Below are 24,454 nucleotides of genomic sequence, written 5' to 3'. Positions count from 1 at the left end.
AACAATCAATATTTTACCCAGAATACCAGAGGGTCGTTTCCGTCAAGGGTGTGATGGTGCAATATGGTAGCAAACCTGCCATACGATATTAAGATAAGCTTATAGCATCTCTTTTTCTGACCTATAAAAGAGAGGCTCCGAAAAAATGTTCTAAATGCAGAAAGAGGAAATCCACCATAAAGTGTAAGATGTACTGTAGGATGCTGTGGACCACAACGTTTAAAAGACTGTGCCAGTTGTTGGTTAGTATAGTTTCCGTATATTACAGCTTCAGTTCTTTTATGTCGTCGGTAAAAAGAATTGTATGGTATATTTTCTGTCAGCTAAGAATGGAGTTTCAAGGTAGTACAGCGTGAGGAGGGTAGAGAGTGGATGCGTGGAATCAGCTTTGCGTGAGGAAATGGAGATATTTGGTTTTCGCTAAAAGAAATAAGCTGAATGTATAGGGGCGTTAAAATGTATTTTCATTATAAGAAATCAGCTTGCTTGAGAGATTATTTTTTATTAGATATTCATGATTATTATAAAAGTTTTTGTTTAATTAACAAGGGAAATGAACATTATGCAGTTTGCTAAGTAGTAAATGCGGCGCTGTTCCTGCATGACGTCACTTGCATTACTGCAGTGGTTAAAGCAGTGAAGCAGGATTCCTTGACTGAGTAGATATGCCAACCATTTAGAGAGGTCCGGGGTCAAATCCTCTTCGATGATGCGAGGGACCTATTGAGATATTTTCAAGCATGGTTGAGTTAACGGATCCCAGGTCTTTATTTTTTTTTTATCTCACAGACAAACCGACCTTAGAACTTTTGCAATCTGCAGGCGTTATACAGCTTCAATGATATGATTTGCCTTGACTAATTATTTTGCAAGCAACATATTGAAGAGGAGAAAAGAAAAATGGTGGTAGTTCGGTGGTGTTGTCAAAATTATAATAGGTTGGATTTAGAATTTATATTTAAAAAAAAAAACATTGATAAAACAACTATTAATAACCAAAAGTAATTACAAGGAAAACGCAATTTTTGTGTTTCTCTGTGAGCATATGCATAGTTTCCTTTTGTGGAAAAAAAAATCTACAATTACATATTTTAGGGTTTTAACTTAATGCCTCATCATATTTGAATTCGGCCTTATCACCTTCGCGCTCTCTCTCATTATTATTATTTTTTTGTTGTTGTTTTCAGTTTAAAATATAATTATGTGAAGGATTATGTCCTCAAGGGCTTCTAGTGACGAATTTCAATAGTAATTATTTAGAAACATCTTGAGGTGAATTGTTTTTGAAGATGTTTCTAGCCAAGTACTACTGATAATAATGATAATACTGGACAAAATTTCAAGCTTTTGATTTTTTCCATATTGAAGATTTCCAAAAATATGATACATATCTTGGATTTTGATAAGCTGAATCCAAATTTGAAGTCTAATTTTGACTAGAACCCATAGATTTAGAGATTGATTACGGTTAACCTTATTGGAATTTTTAATGGAATTTTAAAAAGTATTTGTATTGCAATAAACGGCATAAAAATATACGCCGACTTTTCTCTCCTTCTCGTTCTTTTATAATGATCAAGAGCCTCTCTGATCAATTCCAGCAGTAGTCTGCCAGCATACTGGGTACTTATCTTCTTGGGCAAGGTAAAGGCAAAATTTCTCTATGGTAGCAATATACGAGTAATATGGATAGTAGACTTGCTTATAGTAAAATGATTATGGTATAGAACATATTTAAATTTCTTGAAAAATAAATAGCACACCTACTTAATTTGACATTTATAATATCAATATTGTGCAAACTCAGTACTTATTTTTTACCTTTAGTTTATTATAAAAAAAAATTCAAAATGTCCATATGTCCTCTTGTTCTCCTAGTACTCTTTTGAACTGTCAGTGGTTTGTTTATCATCTGTTTCAAATGCTGTCTAAGGCTACAGGCCTGACGTAGCCGAGTGGACAAGAGTGCAGTAGCACGCGCTCTTTGAGTGGACCGGGGCTCAAACCCCTGACTGCTAAATATGATCGACGTTTGTATTGACGATTTATTGCAAACTCCACTGACCTGGTGGTCGTGCCGGAGTATAAACGAGATGTTCGAAACCATTCTGTCGCCTTTGAGTTCTTTTCTGTATCTCTTGTCCTCCGCTTTTAATAGAGAAGCTTGAATGGATTAGACTAACTGGCATAGTGTTTTGTGGAGGGCGCCACCAGTGGTTTCCCACATCTGCGCCATAGTACTTTGCCGAGTGGTCAGGGGTGAGAGTGCGGTAGCACGCGCTCTTTGAGTGAACCGGGGTTCAATCCCGTGACTGCTAAATACGATTAATGTTTGTATTGATAATTTATTGTAAGCCTGGTGATCGTGCTGGAGTATAAAAAAGAACTTTTTTTGTATTTACGGAACGTCTGTAAAAACCAGAAAAGTATAATGTCTGGTTTGTATCAGTGTAGTGTTATGTTCTGTTGTTGTGTCTCTGGGAAGTGAGCCAGGCTGCTAATCATACACTGGCTGGCCTCCGCCAGGTCGCCTGAGTTTCCTGACAGAGACCATTAAAAAAAAAAAAAAGAAGAGGTTTTTGTTGAAAAGAGCATACGGGGAGGTAGAAGTAGAAGAAGTTGGGGAATAGTAGTTGAAGTGGACCAATAGGAAAGGCAATCCTCTTATAGTTAGGCGAAGGTGGATGGAGAAGGGAGTTAAAAGTGATAGGAGCAGGTGCCCCTGTATCAGCGCCATTGGCCTTGGGCCCTCTGAGTATCTCACACTCTGGGGAGTGCCAGGATGAATCCTACCCTTACTGGTTTAGCAGGGCAACTTGCCTTTGAAATCCTGCTCCCGGGGTGCTTGCATTATCCTACTCTAGTCGGGATTCGCAAGGATGGTGGGATTATTGATATTTATTAGTTAAAGCAGTCCCAGCTAACTAATGGCAACTCTGCTGTCAGTTACACATAATTTAGCAGTACTCTTTATATACTCTCTCTCTTTCTCTCCTGTTTGCCCAAGTACAGGGAGGGAAAAAACCTGCAATGACCAAAAAAGATTGATATGAACAAACTGAAAATAATAATAAATGAATAAATTTTCTGTTTATACTCCGGGACGACCAAACGGTCAGAGCAGTTCGCATGATAGATTGAATACAAGAAACAGCACCGTATTCAGTAGTCACGGGCTTAAACCCCGGTCATCCTTTGAGGAGGATTGAATGATTTAATTTGTTTTGGTTCCAGAGATCCGAAGACGGTGCGTTGCTGCCCATCTTTGGAGTCTGTTCAGCGCTGCATTTGCTATGGTTTCAAGTGACGCCCTGCGTTCACCAGCAGGACGAGGTCATCTGCAAAAGCTAGTAACACTAACTGACAAGCGAATATTAAACGCATTTCTTCTATTTTGTTTGGGCGCCCTGGTGATATTTTACTTTGAAGTGAGAGTGTTGTTGATGGCTGCGCCGAAAAACTAAACAGTACCAGTTCAGGCCTTGGAACCAGGCTCAGAAAATTTGTTTTTATTTCAAAACTAGATCATCATCATCCGAATTTGTTTTCAATGTTCCGGCTAACGAAGCTTCGTGGACCCATCTTTCCTGCAAGTGAGTTGCTCTGAAGTGAAGGTAACAGTCTCATACTTTGGACTTAAATCCAGTGTTGAGTTGCTCAATATGTGAAAATTGTTAGCAACAATTCAAGAGAACTGAAATAAAAAGATTACGAAAGCATCACACTGAAAAAGTGTAAATTTGTGATAAATACTTTATCTATCTGTTATACCATGTTTATTTGTAAGTGCATACGTACTACCATTTTTTTTTTTTTTTGATAAATAAGAGTTAGTGTTACAATAACGTACATGTGTTTGAAATGATTTCGTTTGTACACTTAGCTAAAAGCAACTACAAAATGCTTTAATCTTATATTGTGAAGCAAGTTACCATGAGTTGCCACAGCCTTGTGTTTCAGATAAACACCGCTTTTCCTTCCTAAGTGGAAGAGTATTGCTATTTCCCCATAGATCATAAGGGTTTATAACTGTTTTTGGAAAGAATTTAATTTAATTTAATTTTTTATAATTAACGTATTTTGAGGTCGATTCAAATTAACAACAGTTCCGAACTGCAACTGTCTTATGTATTTCCTGATTAATGACGTATTAATAAATAATACAACCTGAAACCTATTTTAAAATTATTAATAATTTTTCTTATTGATGGTACATGTATTTTGTGTTATGTGGCTAATGTTCATCACAGTCTGGTGAGAATGAAAAATTTTGATAGACTCAAAAATTTTGCTGTTAAATTTTCAGTGTTATATTTTAAAAATTCAGTGCTCTGAGATATAAAGAACCAGCACTAAAAACATAAAATTAACACTGTTTAAATTAAAACAAATACACGAATAAAATCATAAATACCACTCGTGAAACGTATCATATTACAAATACGATGTTTGTCACCGATATGTGGACCATTTCAAAATGGATGGAATGCCTTAGTACGTGTTTAAGAAGAAAATATTCCGGATTTTCTGAAGTTAAGCATATGTGGGTACGAAAAAGTTAGCGATATTTGGTTCAAGAAGATTTGGGGGGGGGGGGTCTTTAGAAGGTTAAGAAACGCCGCTATAAATAATATAATCACACATGTTTGACCTTGATGTGAAACATAAAACAAAGATTTTAACTTTGTTTTCTGGCTTCCGTGTTCTGCTGTTTCTTTTTAAAGAGCAGAACTAGCATTGTTAATGTCAGTTTTTAAGCAATTAAGTCAGGACACACGAACCTGTAATAGCATCAACAAACTAGTTTACATTTTTTTCTCTCTGTTAATTCACAACCTGTCAATGTCTTTACGTTTCTTCATCCAGAGAATCACAGCCTGTCTTTGAGGAAACGGAATCAAAGTAATTGCTCACCTAGTCTAGACGGTTTTATTTATTTATTTACAGCAATTTCAAACTGGGTTGTGTTCTAAGCCCCCCCCCCCCTCCACTAGCGGTTCTTGTAAGGCCTGTCTTTTATACCGAGGCTTAAAACCATTCATAATGAGAACTAGAGGTATCCTGGTTTAAGACCGTTATTTTTATTTCAGTTACCTAATGGACTATGCTTTTTTCATTAACAGTGCACTTTTAAATAAGTCTCCTAATTTAAGTGCAGGTTGATGGACTTATTTTCGCTTAATATTGCACCTGTTGTGTCAACTTCTGTAATCAAAAAGAATAATAAAGGAGGTCCATTTCTATATGGGATACAGTACGTGAATCCCGTTTTGTTGGGTGGTTTAAGAGGTATTTTTTTATCAATAAGGATAGGTGATGAAAGGAAGTGCACCGTTTCAGCATCAGCAATAATAAATAAAAAATAAAACAGAATATTCATACTATTCCCATTCCAACAAGGTAAACACAAAATTCTGCTTTGAATTTAGCCAGATTCAGTGCCACTACCATATTGGAGGAATCAGGAAACTTATTCTAGTGTTCCACAACCCTCTGCCTATAAGCGAACCTCGTCAGATCCAATCTTCTGTTATTTCCTGAGATATTAATTTGTGTTTGGTGGTTTGTATCTCACGAGAGAAAACAGACCTTTATGAATTATATTTAATCCCGTCAATGCCTTATACATCTGAACAGATCTTCCCTTAAATGACTCTAGTTGCCAAACTTTGCAGTCCACTGCCTTCTAAGCCGTTCTTTTTAAATTAAATTAAATTTTCCGTTTATACTCCGGGACGACCAAACGGTCAGGGGAGTTTACAATAAACAGCACCGTATTCAGCAGTCACGGGCTTGAACCCCGGTCACTCAAGGCACGTGTACTTATGCACCCGCGCGCCTGACCACTAGGCTACGGTACATCGGTTTGCACTCAGTTCCAATCTGGTTGCCCTTCTCTGAATCCCCCTGTCCAAAAGTTTTTGTTTTTTGTTTTTTTTTTAGATGCGGTCTCCAGACTTGCAATCAATATTTCAAATGCGCCCTTCTCCCTACTAGAGAAGTGCCTATAAATCATATACGGAACACTGTATGCCTTCTTGGCTGCTTGTTTACATTGCCCTTGAAATAAATTATTATATCACATTGAATCATAACACCTAAGTCTGTTGTTTCATTTTGAACAACTTTTAGCTCCTCTCCTACTAGCTTATACCTAACTGCAGGATTTCTGGTCCACAAATGCGTAGGTCTTTTGGCCTTTTGCTTACTTCTCTCATAGTGCCCCCATGTCATATAGTTATCGTGTTTTAGGTTTGTTTAAATTATCCTTACACTGATTTGAATATTGTGCGGGCTAATAACACTTGTAATAGCTACGGAGATAAAAATTTACTTCTTCCTCCTGATCTTATGGCTGACTACACTGGACCGACTGAAGAGTGTAGTTCTTTTTTCCTTTCTCTATATTATTAAAAATTGGATTTTATTGTGCTCATGGGCGAATTGATAAACTTTTGAGGAAGATTGTTTCAATGTCTGGAACATTGAAAGAACATAATTAGTAGAATTGAAAGCGGCTCCTCCTCTTCCTCCTCTCTTTGTAGATTCCAGATAATGATAAAAAAAAAAGTTTCTAAAATAATTATTAGGAAGCAACTTAATCATAAGAACCCTAGATTGGTGCTTATGATGCGTGCGCGGTGTTTATGTTAGTAAGTAAATCACCTCACTGTTTCCATGAAAAACAACCTCATCACTAAACAGAATTGTGGATGGTGAATTTGCATTTTGAGCATGTTGTTTTCTAGCCCATTCACAAAATTCCATTCGTCGGTCTGGATCATCTTCGCTTAATTTCTGCAGGATCTGAAGTTTGTATAGAGGCCATTTATGAGCCTTAAGAATGAAATGAATGATGCTTTTCGACAATCTTCGATTATTAGAAAACAAAGTCCCAAAAAGTCTTCGAAGAGACTTTTTGGGACTTTTGCATAAATGAGTGACGATAGCAGTGGTTGCGTCATCATTGGTGCCTTCTCGAAATGTATATGTATTCTCTAAAGTCCACTGCATGGTTTATCCTCTGTTGATCCTGTTTTCCTAAACCTTGCAACAAGTTTGCTAACACAGCTCTGCGTTTTTGGCTCGCAGTCTGGATGCAGTTTGTTAAATTCTGCGGCGACCTCTCTCTGATTCCGATTTCTTACTAGAAGAATTATCTGGACTCATTCTTCCTTATTCAATGACATCTCGGGGCTGCAAAGATGAAAATATATGAATTAGTTATTTTTCCCTGTGACTCCAGACTTTGGTACCCTGTACATATAATATATTGTAGCTTTTACAGACGTATAAATAATATATTCGCATTTATGACCTTGATGTGAAGCATATCGAACAAAGTGTTATATTGCTTGACAACTTCCGTTTACTGGGAATGGTTATAGTTGTGGTTGTTGCTGCAGTTGTGGTTACTACATTCTGCATTAATGTCGGCTTTTAAGTAGTCAATTTGGGATAAACAAACTTGCAACCTACCAACTAAGATTAGTTTGATTTTTTTAAACCCACGTTCATCGCTCACAGAGTGCGTCATTGTAATAGTAATATGACGGTTCGAAATTTTTGATGGGAGACCACCAGAGGTATTAGTAGTAGTAGAAGAGGCATGTGATGCAAGAAAGCAAGCTTATGTAGTCAGCCAAAAAAAAAAAAAAAAAAAAATAAACATTTCCCACATCCATTCCCTCTAAACGTTTGTCCAGTTCCTCCTTGAATTTATTTATTTAAGATATCAACTTCCACAACGACAGATGGAAGTTTGTTCCAGCAATCAACTACCCGCTGGCTAAAGGCAAATTTCCGCACATCTATTCTATAACCGTCTTTCCTCAATTTGAATTTATGCCATTCAGGTTTCGTAATCTGAGCAAGAGGAAGAATCCCCCCAGAATTCAGTCTGCTCAATCCATTCAAGGCCTTATACACTTCAGTCAGATCACCTCGCAGGAGCCTAGTCTCCAGACTCTGCAATTTGGAGAACTTAAGCTTTTCTTGGTAAGAAGACCCCTTCGTTCCCCTCACCAATCCTGTTGCCCTTCTGTGTACTCGCTCAAGCAGCTCTACATCCTTCCTAAAATGAGGCCTCCAGGCCTGTACGCAGTACTCAAGGCGTGGCCCGACCATTGCCTTATACAAAGGGATAATCACCTCTTTTTCCCTACTAGCAAAATTCCTGTCTATCATTGACAATACCCCATGACCTGCTCTGGCAGCCTGTCTGTACTGTTCAGCAAACTTCATATAGGTAGTTAGGCATCGAGGTAAATTGACGAGCGGGTCGGTTCTTCTTTTCTTTTTTTTTTCCCATCATTACAGCCTACAAGTAGCAGAACAGCCAGAATCATGAATGAGCGTTCAAGAAATCGAACTAATTACCAAATATAATGAATTTTATTTAGTTACAGTTGAAGAAGCACTTGTGTGGCCACTATTTCTTGAGTTATATCGATAGCCAGAGTGCTGTTACTTGAGCGGTGTGAAGGCCAGTTGCCTGAATTTTCTCTTATAAGGTTTAACTTTTCTCTTATTTAGATATGTTTAATGTGTAACCCGGTAAATTTAAACCCGGTAAAAAATATCCCGTAACTGTTAAGATTATAAACATGCTATTTTGGTTCATAACCTTATTTATTTCTTGATTGGTTTTCAACGCTGGAAAAAGGCGTGTTTCTTATTATAAAACACCGATATTCTTATAGGTATAGTATAGTTAGTAATGGCTTTTGTAACATGGTTGCGACGTCTGGTGTTCGCTTTCTGAGAAGGTACAGTTGTTATTTCGTATTATTGCACAACTTCGATTTTTGAACATTCACCCAGAAATCCATTAAGTTTCAAATTGTACATTTGGGTGGCAGCCATACTGGTTTTCCGGTACGACCGTAGCTGAGTGGTAGGTACTGAAGATGTGAGGAGCGAGAGCCAGTTCCGGATCTCCTGATTCGAGAACTTCCCAGGGAATTAATCTTGTTGCATAAAGGCATCTGTTCGGTTGTAGGAAGGTGGGAGAGATGATGATCTTCCTTTTGACGTAGTGGGAGACATTCTAGTATGCGGCGGCCGTGTTGCATGATATTCTTGCTTGTAACACCCGAAATTTCAGTCGCGTTCTATCTGTATTTGTTTCTTCCTATATGTGTGTGCGAACAAATATTTTCTCAAATAAAATGTGTTAAATCCATTACGAAACAGGCTAACAAGAGACAATTCAGAATCGTGCGTGCGGTTAAAAGTGGCAAAATACCAACCAGATTTAGTAAACCTTTCTAAAGAAACACCATCAAGGAAGCCATTAAAAATTCTTACACTTCATTTTCATTATTATAATTTAAAAATGTATCATTAAATAATTATTACCACATGTATATAAATAAATGTATTTAGAATTTAATTTAAAAATAAAAGATGGGTGAATTATATTTTGTTTATTTATTAATTACATTCTACATAGTTTTCATTACCGATCGACTGTTATGACCATCAAAAAAATTCAAAAAGCAAGATGTGGGCCGCCGTAGAAGAAGGTTGCCAATCACTGATATAAGCTAAAGTTACCAAGTCATCGCAGGTAATGACAGCATCATAGCACACTTTATGTTGCGACAAATTACTCGTCATAGATGTGAAATCAGTAAACTTGTACAGTTAGAGTGAAACATTTCAACACACTCTTTTAACGAATTATTCTTATTTTATAAGGTTCGCACTGATTTGGTTATGGTTAGAAATGGAGAGTAATCTGTATAATTATATAGACTGTTTACAAAAAAATAGTTGTTGTATAATAAATTTTGCCAACTACTCTCGCCATTGGTGATTCTAATTCTGCATTTTTATGAAAATTTAAAATTTACTACCAGTATTATTGATTTACTGGTCGAAACGATTTTGTGTGTGTATGTGTGTTAGAAAAAGCTATTCGTTTGAGGAACATGTCTTTCAAGAAAACATTCTCACAAGTTAGTTAATCTACACAGTACGTTATTGCAGGAGCATTTGTAACAAAAAAAAAAAAAAAAAAAAAAAAAAAAAGCAACAACTTGACTTTTATGCGCGAACCGAGAAAATTCGTTTCTGCGCATCCACCACATTGCCTATTCATTCCTCCAACCAACGCACGGTAACAAATGTAATACTCAGTCTTTAGATACGATGTACAGTATATACCTATGTGATATCCTGTGTGGGGGAAAAAATAATAATAATTAACGGATTTCTATTGGTCCGATTAATACAATTTGGGAAAGCTCGACAAATCGTTCTAAAAGAGCAAATATTTGGAGTCTCCTATTAATTTCAGTGATCCCTGTTACTAGTTTTTGCATGATCCTTTTTTTTTTTTTTTGCAGTTTTTTTCGGTTTACGATTATGACATATTTCTCCATTCCACATTAATCTATTCCAGCTAGCTTCAACTTGACCATGTAATTAATCTAATTAATGTTTACTGTTTATTTTATTACATTTATACAGTAACCATCCAGTATAGTGCTTTCGAGAGAACCGCCTTTTTTTCGGGGTTACTTTTCAGTTTATTTATTATTGTTTTTTTTTTTTTTCCCAGTGTTTATGAAGCAGTAGTTCATAAGTTGAAAGCCTGCACAAATTATGCTTGTTTTTTTGCACCTTTCGCATAAGTAAACAAACTGTGCCATAAATGATTCCTAGAATTTAGTCTCCATCGGCCTTTTCCCAAAGCGAAAAATCAAGAGGAAGAAGGGTTATCCCGATTGAATTCCCTCTTGGGACCACATAAAAATAGCAATATAAACAAGAAAGCGTTTTATTAACAGGAAATGCTATAGACATTAAAAAATGTATGATGCTTCATAGGATTGACCATTGTACCTAACGAAAATTGTTAAGATTGAGTTTGCGCTATAAGCGGGAGTGTTATAACGGGAGTTTACTGTATATCTCGTTTGAAAAAATTTATAATCGTTTGCTTTAAAAATTAATTCCTTACCCCCAACCCATTTCCGTACAGGTTATGTTAAGATTGTAAATATGCATCTCTCAATTACACACAGTGTAACTCTTTCATGTTAAATGCAAGCGATACAACGTTGCAGTAATTTCAAGTGATATGTTTATGTTGCTTTTCTTAAAGGTCATAACTGTTTTCAAAAGTTTAGTCTGTATATTAGTGTTTAGTCTGTATAACAAAGCGAAACGAAGTTAACGAAGGAGAAACTGTATGTCTCCAGCGCGAAGCAGAGAAACCGAACGTTACTAGTCAGTGCAGAGATGAATCGCTGAAGGAAAATGCCTTACTGCGCAGGCGCACTTCACCAACATTGTATATCTTCGAATAATCCCAGAGGCGCTCAAGCAGCCGGGAAGCCATATTTGTTGAGGCAAGGCGAGGAAATAGCGACATTTTCGTTTGAGCAGTTATGTGGCATTAATAATGACTTCGAACCAACCATGAAAGCTGATTTTTAAATGAGCAGCTGTAATAATTTGCAAGATTAATAAATGAAATTCGATAGCACTGCGCAGTTACGTTAAACCGATTATTCGCTATTAGGAGGCGGGAGTACGTATCTTGACAATGGCTGCTTTCCAGCAGTACATAGTCGTCTGCCGCGTTCGCGATTGGCTTTAGAGGCAGTTCAAATATCTTAGATTTTCTCAAGTTGTAGAAAAAAGTGAAAAAGTATTGACAGCGCTGCGTGCAGAAACATATAAAAGATAATATCGTAAAAACAAATAACTGTACATATCAGGTAAGTCCCCATTACATCTAGCACTTTTTTCGTCGTAATTTTTATTTATTTTTAGCAATTCTACCATGAGCATCATAATGAGCTGAACGTACCAACTGAAATTTATAATTGTAAGTCATTAAAAAGCTTGGTGCAACAGTTGTAAATGATGTTTATAGAAATATTGCTATTTTTAATATCAGTGTTTCCCGTATGCAGTGACTTGTATAGATTTTTTAAATTCAGTTATTATTTCGTACACAGTTTGCTTCACTTAAGAGACAGTTCATATGATGTTGTGCAGTGATTATAATAGGAGATTAAATTTTTACTAGGTGAGTAGTTTTGTAGGCTGTTTATTCCCCTCCCCCAACTTTCGCTTTACAAAAAAAAGTGCCCGCTTTTTAAACTTTAATTTTATTTCCCACTCTTAGTCACATCATTGATTTCGCGGTTAAAAGAGATGTTAAAAGTGTCGTTAAATAAGCGCTCTCCTGATTTTAAATGTAGTAATTTTTTTCATAACTTTGAGGAAAATTTCTAAAAAATTGTAAAATATTTCTAGTTAAGTACATTCTTAAAAATCATTTTTTTTTATACTGTATTGGCATCAAATATTTGTAATTAACCAGCCTAAAATTGATAAATGGAGTTTATTGAGTGTATTTTTTACATCCCTGATAAATGAAACGGAATTATAAAAAAGCCAAAGTAGGCAGAATTAGTTTTTGTTTTTCGTGTTTTTAGGGAAATGATTTCGGTAACGTATTGTTCAATTAAGGTCGCTTCTACTAATAAATTACATTAAGTTGAGATCATTAGGTTTGGACATTAACCTAGTTGCATGCTGTAAACATGACTTAAATTTTGCAATGGATCCTGGAATTTTAATTGTGGTCTGGCAAAGTTTAAAAATCCAGTTGATGATGTTAGTTGTACCTGTTAATTTAAAATAGAACGCAGTAGAACTTCGCTTTTAAGCATGCTTCGCATTTTTCCTGCCCACCTAATTAAATTATTTATTCATTTATTTTCTATCTCTTGTGCCTTTCTGATTAATGCAAACTTTCAAAAATATAGTCTCCAGGTATTCGCGGTGCTGTAAGAATGTTTGTGTTTATGATATCAAAATTATACCATAGATCTTGTCGTGATAATTTCAAATTTGTAATTATCCGAAAATAGAAATCACAAATCGTGCAGCTGTAGAGGATTCGTTCTCACTGTACTCTCTTTGGAAGTTTTCTAGGATTCTTTCGGCCTGTGATTTAATCACGATAAGCTTCTTTTCTTTCTTTCTTTTTTTTTTTTTTTTTAATGACGAAACAAACTGATGCCATGTATATGTAGTATTCGTATGAAATTCTCTTTCTGCGTAAAATCCAGGTAATTTCTGTGTTTAACTTCATTTATTTTGAGAAATTAAATTTCACACTTCAGTGAAGATTATTGGGGAATTTTTTCCGAGACTACGTATGGCTTAGGTAAGGGGGAAAAAAATCTACCCTCAACGTACCAACGGATTTAACGATGGACCAGTTGTGTCGAGACGTGCAGAGAATGTGAGCAGAAGTAACATAATCATACAGTTAAGTATACGTAATTGTATTAATTAGAGATTTATTTTAGTAAAGATTCAATGTTCATATCCTACTCTTAATTTACTGTAATTATTATTTAATATTCGGAATTAGAATAGTATCGTAATATTATAACAGGAATAAGCATAAATGGTATTTAATATTTTAATCCCGCCTTTGCATTTCTGTTCAAAGCTTTTCTGTTACTGTAGGTAATAGCCTCATTTTTGCATGTTATGATTTCTGCCAGAATTTTCCCCCCATCAATTTATATTAATGCATTTTAATTTTACTAAACTTCGCTTTATTTAAATTGTTTGATTAACATAAGCTAGTGTTGTGCTAGATATATATTAATTGTTCCCACTAATAAAGTTAGCCATTTTTTGACTTTTCTTCAGTGGTCATTTTTAAAATAAGAAAATGAAAAGCATATCCATTTATTTGAGTATATATATAGTACACTGTAGTGTCCAGGAAAACTTCCGGCATACTTGGAACCAAGAATGATAAAGGAAATTCATGTCTGGAACGGAAGGTTGCACGATCAGTGGAAGTAATTCATTCGCAAAAGAGAGCAATAAATGAAAAAAATTTCGTCTCTGCAAACGCGAAGGAAAAGAAATTAAAATAATTTCTCTTCTTTCGCGAATATAAAAAGAAATCAAGATAATTTGATATTTGTAAAGACAGTTGAAGCAATAAACTTTTGTAATTAGCCTATTACAAGTAATAAATATATCGAATATAGTTTTTGATTTCAGTGATGCGAATACACTTTATGAATTTGGGATTTTTTCTTTTTTCCATCACTTCTGACCACCATGCATTATTTTTGTCCATCTATGAATATTCTCCATTTCATGTGCGGATTAACTCCTTCGATGATTGTAATTATCTATAGCAGCTCGGATCCAGAAGGAGGAGGCAATTAACTGGCAGTAATAGTTGGAGAATATTACTGCCAGTTAACGTGGTTAACTTCAATACTAGGGAAATACTCAGTCCAGTTTTGTTCTGCTGTAAAAAGGAGTCATTTTCGCCTATACCTTTATTACTACTCGAAAAATTCTAGATAAATATATATCTCTATTTGGAATAATCATTTAATCATTCTTGCCATATATATTACACCTATCGCCTCTTTGCATCAAAAATTGTATTTTCTCAGGTTCTTTACCGGGTCGATTTTTTTTTTTTTTCTGAAGAGCTATGAAACCTGCAGTTCCGATTTACCATAGAAACAAGAAACAAGAAACAATTCCCTTATCTGAAGCCCCACCTTCCAAAGACTCGTTTAAAATTTTCAGTTCCATTTAAAAGAGCTAAAAGACTCCCTCCCCTCTCTCTCTTTCACACACGCGCACACACACCTCTCTCTCTCTCTCTCTCTCTCTCTCTCTCTCTCTCTCTCTCTCTCTCTCATAAGATTTAGCCACATGCGTTTTCTACAGATGTTTCCCTGCCCAAATGGAATTATCTTTATCTGCATTAGGCTATTTGGTTCAAAAAGAAACGCTTAGTGCATAGAACAAAGAAACAAAATGTTTTCTTTTAGTTTTCTGTGAACATATGAAGGAAAATCTAATAACTTTCATGTATTTCCATGCATGGGCGCATCTCTTCGGAAATTACACTGCAGTTCTCAGAAACTAACGGATGTTTATTATGGTTCAACTACAAACTCACTGACTCTTCAACTTCATCCATCATATTAATTCCACTTTTTCTTTCTTGAATTGTTATACATTGTAGTTTTCTGTGAATACATGAAAGTTATTAGATTTTCCTTCATATGTTCACAGAAAACTAAAAGAAAACATTTTGTTTCTTTGTTCTATGCACTAAGCGTTTCTTTTTGAACCAAATAGCCTAATTTAAACAGATCTGTTTCCTAAAGCCCTTGGAGCGTACGTCGACCCTTTCACACTTCCTTTGGATATTACATTTTTTTATATCCAAAGGAAGTGTAGTTTTAAGATCTCATGATCTTAAAACTACACTTGTTTATAAGTTTATTATTCTATATTTTATGACTCTGTTGTATGAGATTCCGTTGCATCTCACCTTAAAACTCTTGTTCACTCGCATACTAGATTTTAAGAGTAAATTAAATTCCCCACTCCAAAACAACAGTGCATACGTTTCGGCTACCTGTTCAGAAAATATAAAGTTTTATTAAAGACCGACTGATGTCTACTTGAGAATATTCACCTCATTATGTAGTCTGTAGATTTATTTTTCTCGAAAAACATCAAATGGATTTAATTTTATAAAGTCTTTTAATAGCTGAAGAACAAATGGAAAAAAAATGTAATTTTCCCATTTTTTCTTATTCTTTTACATTCTGAGATTAACCCAAGCTGTTTTTTTTTAAGAGTTTTATAGTATGCCTCATATAGTTGTCGCTATCATGCAGTTATGTGCATGCATCACGCTGGCCCGAATCAAGTAGCCGACCGGGCTAGCCGAGTGGGTAAAGTACCTGCCCGGCAACCCAAAGGTCGCGGGTTCGATTCCCGCCTCGGGCTTGGATCAAAGTACTGCAAAAACCTTGGGAGGTGCAATATGGCCACAGAAGCCGATGCGCCAACAACTACCAAATCAAAAAAAAAAAAAAAAAAAAAAAAAAAAAACCGAATCAAGTAATGCTGTCATTATGGTAATGAGCATATGGCATAGAAAGAAAAGCTACATCACGCTCAATAATTCGATTACTGGCTATCGAGAAATGCGGTTGTTCTCCTGTTGGCTTAATAAATTGCTGGTTTGTGTAAGGATAAGCACATAGGAAATTAAACCCTTTAATCAGTTCATCGGTTCTTTGCGACATTGCTTGCCTCTTCATCCACCCCGACCAATTTTTATCTTCTCTGCTTTCCAGCTACGTTTTAGGGTTTCTCACGATATCTTTCATCACTTTAATAATATTTTTTCTCCCCGCTGCTTGTTGATTAATTTGTTTTGTATTAAAAGTTTCCCCGTTGAATTAATGTATCGTAATCCTGATCCAGTGCATTTTGCACTCTTCTCCTTCTTCTTCTTCTTTTTTTTTTTTTTTTTTTTTTTTTTTAGCAAAATCTAATTATATGGATTGCTTGAATGAAATAAAGAAGTGTGTAAAATTTATGGGAACAATTGGGATCTCAAACTTTTGCTATTGTGCTAATAAAAAATGTATATATATTTTACTTTTATATTGCAAAAGATTATACAAAATCATAGATTTGACATATCACCCTTGTAGAAATGCACATTTTTTCTTATGTTGTTACCATATTTTTATCTGCTGAAGAAAGGTCTAGTTGTATGGAGGATGTTTGGACATTCCTCCACGAAATCGGTAGTTTGGCATTCAGCAGTTATTGTGTTGCTATGGAAAAAACTTCATGAGTGATGATCAAAGTAAAGTGTGAAAAAGACCTTATTTGTGTCTGCCATGCTACAATCTATCTCCTGTGGTTGCAGAGGGCTTTGCATGTTCCTCTGCAAGCTGGATGATAAGAAAACGCTTCACAAGCGTTTTCTTATCATCCATCTCTAAGTAATTTCTGCCCAGGGCACACAAACGTTCTGATTATGCCAATAATTGTGTGCTTGGTACGGACCCTGATATTCAACACGTTTACTATGTTACAATTATATGCATCTCTTAACTTTGCTTTGCATGCTAAACTGTATGCAAAGCAACGTTAAGAGATGCATATAAGGCAGATATAAATCATCTGATTTATATCTCCCTTAATATACGAATTTCTGAGTGCCCCCACGTTGGTGGATACTCAGAAATTTCACGGGGAAGACCCAAAATTATGCCATGCCTAAAGCTTTCCGCTGTCCATGAGGTATATTGTCTGTAAATTTCATATAGCCTCTGATGAGTTTGTTATTATTATGATTTGTTGGATGAAACATCCAAGTTGTTTCAAGGAATAAATCCAGGAACTCTTTTCCAGAGACCGACTAACTTGATGAAAAGAGCTAGAGCTCTTAATTTGCAGACGATATGCTCACGCCTCGTGCCCTTAGTTGCCTCAGGCGAAAATACTAAACATTCAGTCTTCATATAAATTGTAGCAACAGCTGTTTCTGATTAGTATACCAAATTCTAGTTTATCGCGCTGTCAATCCCACTGCGTTCATCTTATTTATACGTTGGAATCCGCACTATAGATCATGTATTCTGATGGGGTTTATGATGTCATGGTTTGCGCTTATTCTACCATATCGTAAGTGGGTTTACTGTATGAAAAATGCGAAATAATTATCGGAGAAAAAACCTTGCGCATCCGCTGAAGATCGGTAACTCAGTCTCAGATAAAAGACAAGCTTGAATTTGTGATGTGTGACGAACATCGATCGTAGCTAGCTGGTTACTTGACTGCTATGGAGGACAGACACTATTGTGAAACCATAATATAATCTAATATACACGTTAAAAAAAACGAAAAAAAAAACAAAAAAAAAAAAAACGCGAAGCAGTACCTTCTCAAAAACATGCGAAAGATACCTACAAAAATATAACCTATATATTTTTGAGTCATAATTTTGAGCTCTTTGTCATCATTTCGAACCGCAGCATCGCTTAAAATGTCGTGATGTCCATTATTATGGAGATTTCTTGGCTATCCTATAGATAAATGGAGATAGAAAAGCATTAAACCAGTGTTTCAGATATTGCTGATACCGTATCAGCAATATCGAATACGGCACGAAAGTACATGATAAGTCTGATTGAATGTGCACAGTTGACCGAGTTACTTTGATTGTTTCATATTTCAGCTATTAAAGATATAATTTTGACGATTAAATGTTAAAACTTCATTTTTTGGTCTGTTTTCATAGTCGTACATTAGTAAGCGTCATTTTTTTCTTCCCTGAAAATTCTGAAATTGGTACAGAGTACGGTTTGTGCTTAGAAATTTACAAATGGAAAATTATGTGCATTGCCATCTATGTGTCTATCGTTATGATTATTTATTTTATTATTATAAAGAACCCTTTCCCCTTTATGGGATTTTTTTCCGCACCATGACGGGTATTGGTATCAAGTGCGTGTGGCAGTCGGTTGTGTCCGGTTACTATTATTATTGTTACTGTTGGTAGAGAAATTCTCTTACTATCCTACAGGTGTTCAGGTAGCCATTTATTTCTTGTCGATGAGAGTTATGTTTAGTCTGTTGTGCGGGATCGTCTTTTCCGTCATTATGGCACGGTCCCAGTATAGTCTGTGAATAGAGGTTTCTAGTACGGCCTGAGGAGATTACGAAATCAGCAGCTTCTTAATCGCCTTCTCTTGTTCAATAAGGTTAGTCAATCTCATCCTTCCTCCTTTAAGAGCTATGATCAGTCTCTCAATGGTCGATTTCGGGTGGTGTTTGCGGCTCTTTGTCATCAGTATCCTGGTCGATCGTCATAATCTCCAGCTCGGTGTCGGTCCAATTTGTGATCCCGAAGCAGTGTTAGTACTGGGACTGTGTAAGCGTTTATGGCTGAAACCATGTTCCCACCATTAATTTTTTATTTTAGCAGGCTTCTCAATCTCTGATGGTATTCCTCAGTGAGGCGGGCCTTGATGGGCCTACATCATCCACAGATATTTGTATGTCTCTTTCTCTGTCATGGCTTTAATCCCTTCACCGGTCTTCAGCTGGTAGTTTCTTCCAATGGATGTCCTCGCAATCCATGAGTCTTCCATTAGTCTAGACCAAATTGTATCCTGATGTAAGTGCTGAACTCTTGGGTGATCGGGAGTGGCTGCTGGAGTTGATTTTCAGTTGCAGCATAGAGTTTGATGTCATCCATGTTACATCACGTGAGAGAGGGTGTACAGGTTATTCCTCCCTTCTTTTAATGTATACACGTAATTGCTGTTATTGAGTATGGTGGACAGTGCGTTGAGTGCTAGACAGAACCATATTGAACTCAAGGCATCTCCCTGGAAGATTCCTTTTATGATGGGTATCGGTCTCGTCGTGATGTTCTCGACCTTGATGGTGGTTCTCCATTTTGCCATGGTTGCTGCTTGGCCATGATGTTCTGGCTCTCCAAGTGGTCTGATAGCTTCTCAGTTATGCAGCTGGCAGTATCTTCTACATTGTTGGGAGACAGGTGATTGGTCTGCACTTTTCCGGGTTTGTGGTATCTTTGTCCTTAGCCTTCTGGTAGAAGATTCTACGATTGTGTCAGAGTGCCTTATTATCTCAGTGAACTGCTCTGCTGCGTGCCTGTGTGTGTGCAGCTGAATTTCTTGTATCAGTAGTTGTAGATGTTACCTTTTCTGGGGTTCGCCAGTTATGGAACTTCCTGATCGACTGTTGTACTTCCTCATGAATCTCCCATTCTGTCATCTCTTGTACGTTCTTAGTTTTTTTCCTTTCTAGATCTATCTAGGGGGGCACAGCCGTTATCGCTAACTTCGCTGCTCTACAGGTTTTCCCCAGAACTCCTCTACTGCTTTCCGGTTGGGGAGTCCGCTGCCCTCTTTCTTTCTTTATTATTATTATTTGCATAGAGCGCAAGCTCCAGAGTTGTCTGCACTTTTCCGGGTTTGTGGTGTCTTTGTCCTTAGCCTTCTGGTAGAAGATTCTGCGATTGTGTCAGGGTGCCTTATTATCTCAGTGAACTGCTCTGCTGCGTGTCTGTGTGTGCAGCAGAATTTCTTGTATCAGGTTGTAGATGTTACCTTTTCTGGGGTTCGCCAGATGTGGAACTTCCTGATCGACTGTTGTGCTTCCTCATGAATCTCCCATTCTGTCATCTCTTGTTTTTTCCTTTCTAGATCTATCTAGGGGCACAGCCGTTATGGCTAACTTCGCTGCTCCACAGGTTTCCCCCAGAACTCCTCTAATGCCTTCCGGTTGGGGAGTCCGCTGCCCTCTTTCTTCCTTTATTATTATTATTTGCATAGAGCGCAAGCTCCAGTAGAGAAAAATTCAAAACTCAAAGGTAAAATGGTCCTTGAGGCTGTCACAGACATTCTCTCAGGTATGTCTAGATTGCTTGCTACCTGGGTTTAAAACACTGATGGAACTGATATTCAGGTGACACTCAAATCAAGTGGACCTAATTTCGGCGAAGTCTGCTTGGTCTGTGACAGCCAAATCCTCTGCTTGCACCTTCACGATGGTAGGACTGTTAGTAACCCTGGGTCACCTCCAGTATACTAGGTGTCGTATTTCAGTCTTCATGAAATACGGCACCTAGTATACTGGAGGTGACCACCCAGGTGCGAACCAACGTAAGCAGGGGTCGAGGTGTGGCGCCCACATCACATAGAGGAATGCAGCCCCTCTGTGTTACTAGGCAATATTAGGTAGGAGATGACTTTCATCAACCATTTTGCTTATTTGAGGCTTGTGTTGTAGAACCCGTGTTTAGTCTCCAGAGCAAAACTTCGGCAACACCCCTTTCCATCTCTTCCATTATGCAGTATGATTGATGTCTTTTGAAGTTATGATTCTAAAACGGTGTTTGCAGGTCGGCCGCTAGTTAGTCCACCGGACCGAATCTATTGGTAACTAGGAGGCTTCCGGATCAGTTAGTGTGTAATGTCGCTGCTTCTACTCTGCGAGATAGTGACTGGAGGGAGTCCGAGTAGTGTGTGTGCGGGGAAGGAGGGCATCGTCGAGGCCACGTTATGCGTAGAAGTTGGGTATATTCTTGCTGTGTGTGTACGCCATATCCAAAAACTTCATTACTTCATACATGTCCCCCCCCCTACCTTTCTTACTACAAAATACTCATGAATGATAAAACTAATGGAACAAACTTATCTGCAAAAAGATTTAAACCCCCCAAACACATTCTCGTTCATTTTACAAATATACTTGGTCTCATTTCCAATCTTATTGATGTCGATTTGTACTTACAGTCTGCCAAATCCCAAATAGTTTTTATGAGAGAATGGTAATTATTGGTTGGTTCAACCACTGCTCATCTCAGCTCTAATTATTCGCTGTACGATTCCTTTCACTTCAAAGATGGTATGTGTGCATGTGTCTTCTCTGATGTTCCCTGTCAGAGAATCAGTAATTTGGAATCTCCTGCTTTCGATCTTCTCGGGCTTAAAATCTCTCTACCACATTCTGTCAAATTCATCTATTGCCCATATCGTTCTCCTAACTCCACTAATCACATGGAACTCTTTGAAACTTGAATTTCTCAAGTCCAACTTTCCTAACAGTGAGGCAATTTCCCATGGTTTTTTAATGTTCACAACTCCAGCTGGCTTCAATTTTCTAGTCACACCCGGCTGGTCATGATGCTGAGGCTTTTGCAATTATTAATGATCTCGCACAGGTTGTTCATTTACAACCAGAATAGCAGACAATCCCAAGTACAGAGGCAAAACGCTTGATCTTTTTCACTAAAGCAACCCTTCTAAGAACACGGTCTAGGCTAGTGGGCCTGTAGGCACCTCAGATCGCAAATTGGTGATCGTCTCTTCTCCAATGGATCCTGTCTCTCGTGGCCATTCTTATTGTCGTGTTGTTTGGCATTACAAGAATGCAAAATGGGACGACCTGCAAGATTTTTTTTTTCCCCCTTGTCGGATTACTGTTTCAAATCTCCTGATGTCAACGTTTCCTCAGATTGTATCAGTGAAATTATTCTTGTAGGAATGAAATCCTTCATTCCACACTCCACCTTAAAATCTCATCCTTTATCTAAACCTTGGTTTTCCAATAAATGTGCTGTGGCTGTTTAAAATAAGAATGTTGCATATCGCAATTGGCTTGCATCCAAATTTCCAGTTCATTTGCTGCCTACACCAAAGCTCGCAACAATAGTAAAGCGGTTATTAATCAGTTCAAACTAGATTTCGAACAGGCTAAGAGTAGAAAACTTGCTTTTTGTCCAAATGTTAGTCGAGTATTCTGGTCTCTTGCAAAGATATTGGCCGCAACTGTTGCCCATATCTGTTCCCACCTCTGTCAAAAATTGATGGTTCCATTGCCACTTCAGCCAAAGATAAAGCTGGCCTGTTACTCCTATTTTTCTTCTAACCCGCGTATTGGTGATAATGGCAAACCTCCTCCCACCATTCCCAGTACACTGCATTCAGTGTTTCCTGTGGTCTTCCATCAAAAGTATGTCAGAAGGATTTTGAAGAATATTGATGGTAACAAAGCTCCAGGTCTTGATGGCATTTCTCCACTTGTTTCCAAAGCCTGTGCTCCTCAAATTATTACTGTTCTGTGTCGGCTTTTCCCTTTTTCTTGGAAATTTGCTCATATCCAGCTAGTTCCTAAAAAGGGTGACAAATCCCTCCCATCTGATCATCGTCCCATTGCATTTCTACCCTTTCTAAAGTAATTGAGAAATTAATTAACTGTCAACTCTTAAACTATCTAGAAACCTTTCATCTGATCAATGATCGTTAGTGTCGATCCACTGGTGATATTCTGACCTTATGTTACCCATATATGAACAATTTCAGTGGAAACGTTTGGTGAAACTTAAGCAGTTGCTCTTGACATTTCAAAGGCTTTTGATCTTTTTTGGCATAAAGGTATTTTAAATAAGCTACCACCTTATGGTTTACCAGCTGTTTTTTGTAATTGAATATCCAGTTTTTCTCTCTGACCGCACTGAGCAGTCAGAGAGAAAAGATGGTAGATGGTCTTCTAACTTCTCCACTAAGGCTGGCATTCCCCAGGGTTCAGTTCTTTCTCTCAATCGTGTATATTGATGACCTTCCATTATTTTCAAATCCTATCCATTGTTTTACTAATGATAGCTCATTGCATTCCACGCCGTCGTACGTAGCACGAGGGCATGGAAGTAGTGCTGACACGCTGCCAGGACAGCTCATGAGGTTTTGTCAATGATATATAGAAACTTTGCTAGCAGAGATAAGGCGGCATTCTCCATTTGTATAACGCCATGGTTATGTCGCATCTTGAGTACTGTATACAGGTCTGGGAGCCTCACTTTACGAAGGATGTTGATCTGCTGGAACGGGTGAAGAGAAGGTTATAGGAACAAAAGGGTGCTTTTACCTAGAAAGGCTTGAGTTCTTCAAATTGCATCATTTTGAGACTAGGCACCTGCGGTCAGATCTGATTGAGGGGTTTAAAGCCTTGAATGGATTGAGCAAGCTGAACTTTAATGGCATTCTTTCACTTGATGAGGCCACACACGTGAGGGGGCTTAAATTCAAGTTGAGGAAGGATGGTTGTAGGATAGATATGGGCGGAAGTTTGCCTTCAGCCAGCAGGTGGTTGATTGTTTGAACAGGTTCCCATCTGTTGTGGAAGTGGATGGGTGGTTGAATAAATTTAAGGGAGAACCAAAAAAATTCTTGGAGGGTACGGATAGATGAAGTGGGGTTTTTTTTGGTTTTTTTTTGCTGATTCTATATAAGTTTGCTTTCTTCTATCATTTGCCATTACTTCTACTACTACTAACAACTAGATCGGTGTAATTTTCACGTATAATGTTGCTAAGAAAGCTATTCATTACAGAGCTAAACGACTGCCAGGCAGTTTGCTCAGCATCAGCACTGTGAAGCCATCTGCTCAATTTATGGAGCAATAAATATCCCAATTTTCACTTTTTCATGAGACAGTTTTGAAATTATAGAATTTGTATATTTGAAGATGTCACCTTGAACCCCCATTGCTTTAACAAATTGTTTGAGGTAATGAGGTAAGCAAGACTGTTAATGAAGGGAGTGTTTACTACGTTGTCCTTTTTTTTTTTTTTTTTTATGAAAACACCGAACTCTAACACGAAAAGTATTTAGAACCTGCAGTATTTATTCAATGGAAAAGTTTGATGAAACTCAGGCAGTTGCTCTTGACATTTCAAATGCTTTTGATCTTGTTTGGCATAAAGGTCTTCTAAATAAGCTACCACCTTATGGTTTATCAACTGTTTTTTGTAATTGGATATCCAGTTTTCTCTCTGACTGCTCAGTGCGGTCAGAGAGAAATTTTACGTTTCACATCTCTGTAGTCTTTTTAATATGAACAGAATGTGTATGTATTTCCGTCTAGGCGGTTTCTCTGCGTTTCCTCGTTCCATCTCATCCACAGGTACTCAATTGGATTAGGATATGGTGACCGGGGAGGGCCAGCGCAGTAGGCAGCATTTACTCTCATGTTCTTGGAACCAGTTCTTTACAATTCTGGCTTTATGACATGGAGTATTATTCTG

The 24,454-nt window shown here is 37.3% G+C and overlaps 1 protein-coding gene across 9 annotated transcripts in view; it reads left to right on the top strand.

Moving 5' to 3' along the window:
* Positions 1–24,454, top strand: part of LOC150083755 (protein FAM13A-like) — a 423,536-nt gene that overhangs the window by 77,815 nt on the left and 321,267 nt on the right. Inside the window, exon 1 of one of the 9 annotated variants that reach the window (XM_090378196.1) lies at positions 48–242. The exons of 7 other annotated variants lie outside the window; for them this stretch is intronic. The gene's annotated coding sequence lies outside the window, so the exon portion shown is untranslated. Of the gene's footprint in view, positions 1–47; positions 243–11,335; positions 11,733–24,454 lie in introns of those variants that run through there. One more of the 9 variants, XM_090378199.1, reaches the window with a different exon arrangement.

Source organism: Mastigoproctus giganteus, chromosome 7 (genome assembly GCF_048544385.1).
Source record: "Mastigoproctus giganteus isolate SK-2022 chromosome 7, ASM4854438v1, whole genome shotgun sequence".
Classification (NCBI taxonomy): domain Eukaryota; kingdom Metazoa; phylum Arthropoda; class Arachnida; order Uropygi; family Thelyphonidae; genus Mastigoproctus; species Mastigoproctus giganteus.
Note: the sequence above shows the minus strand (reverse complement) of the source record. Positions and strands in the feature narration are given on the sequence as shown.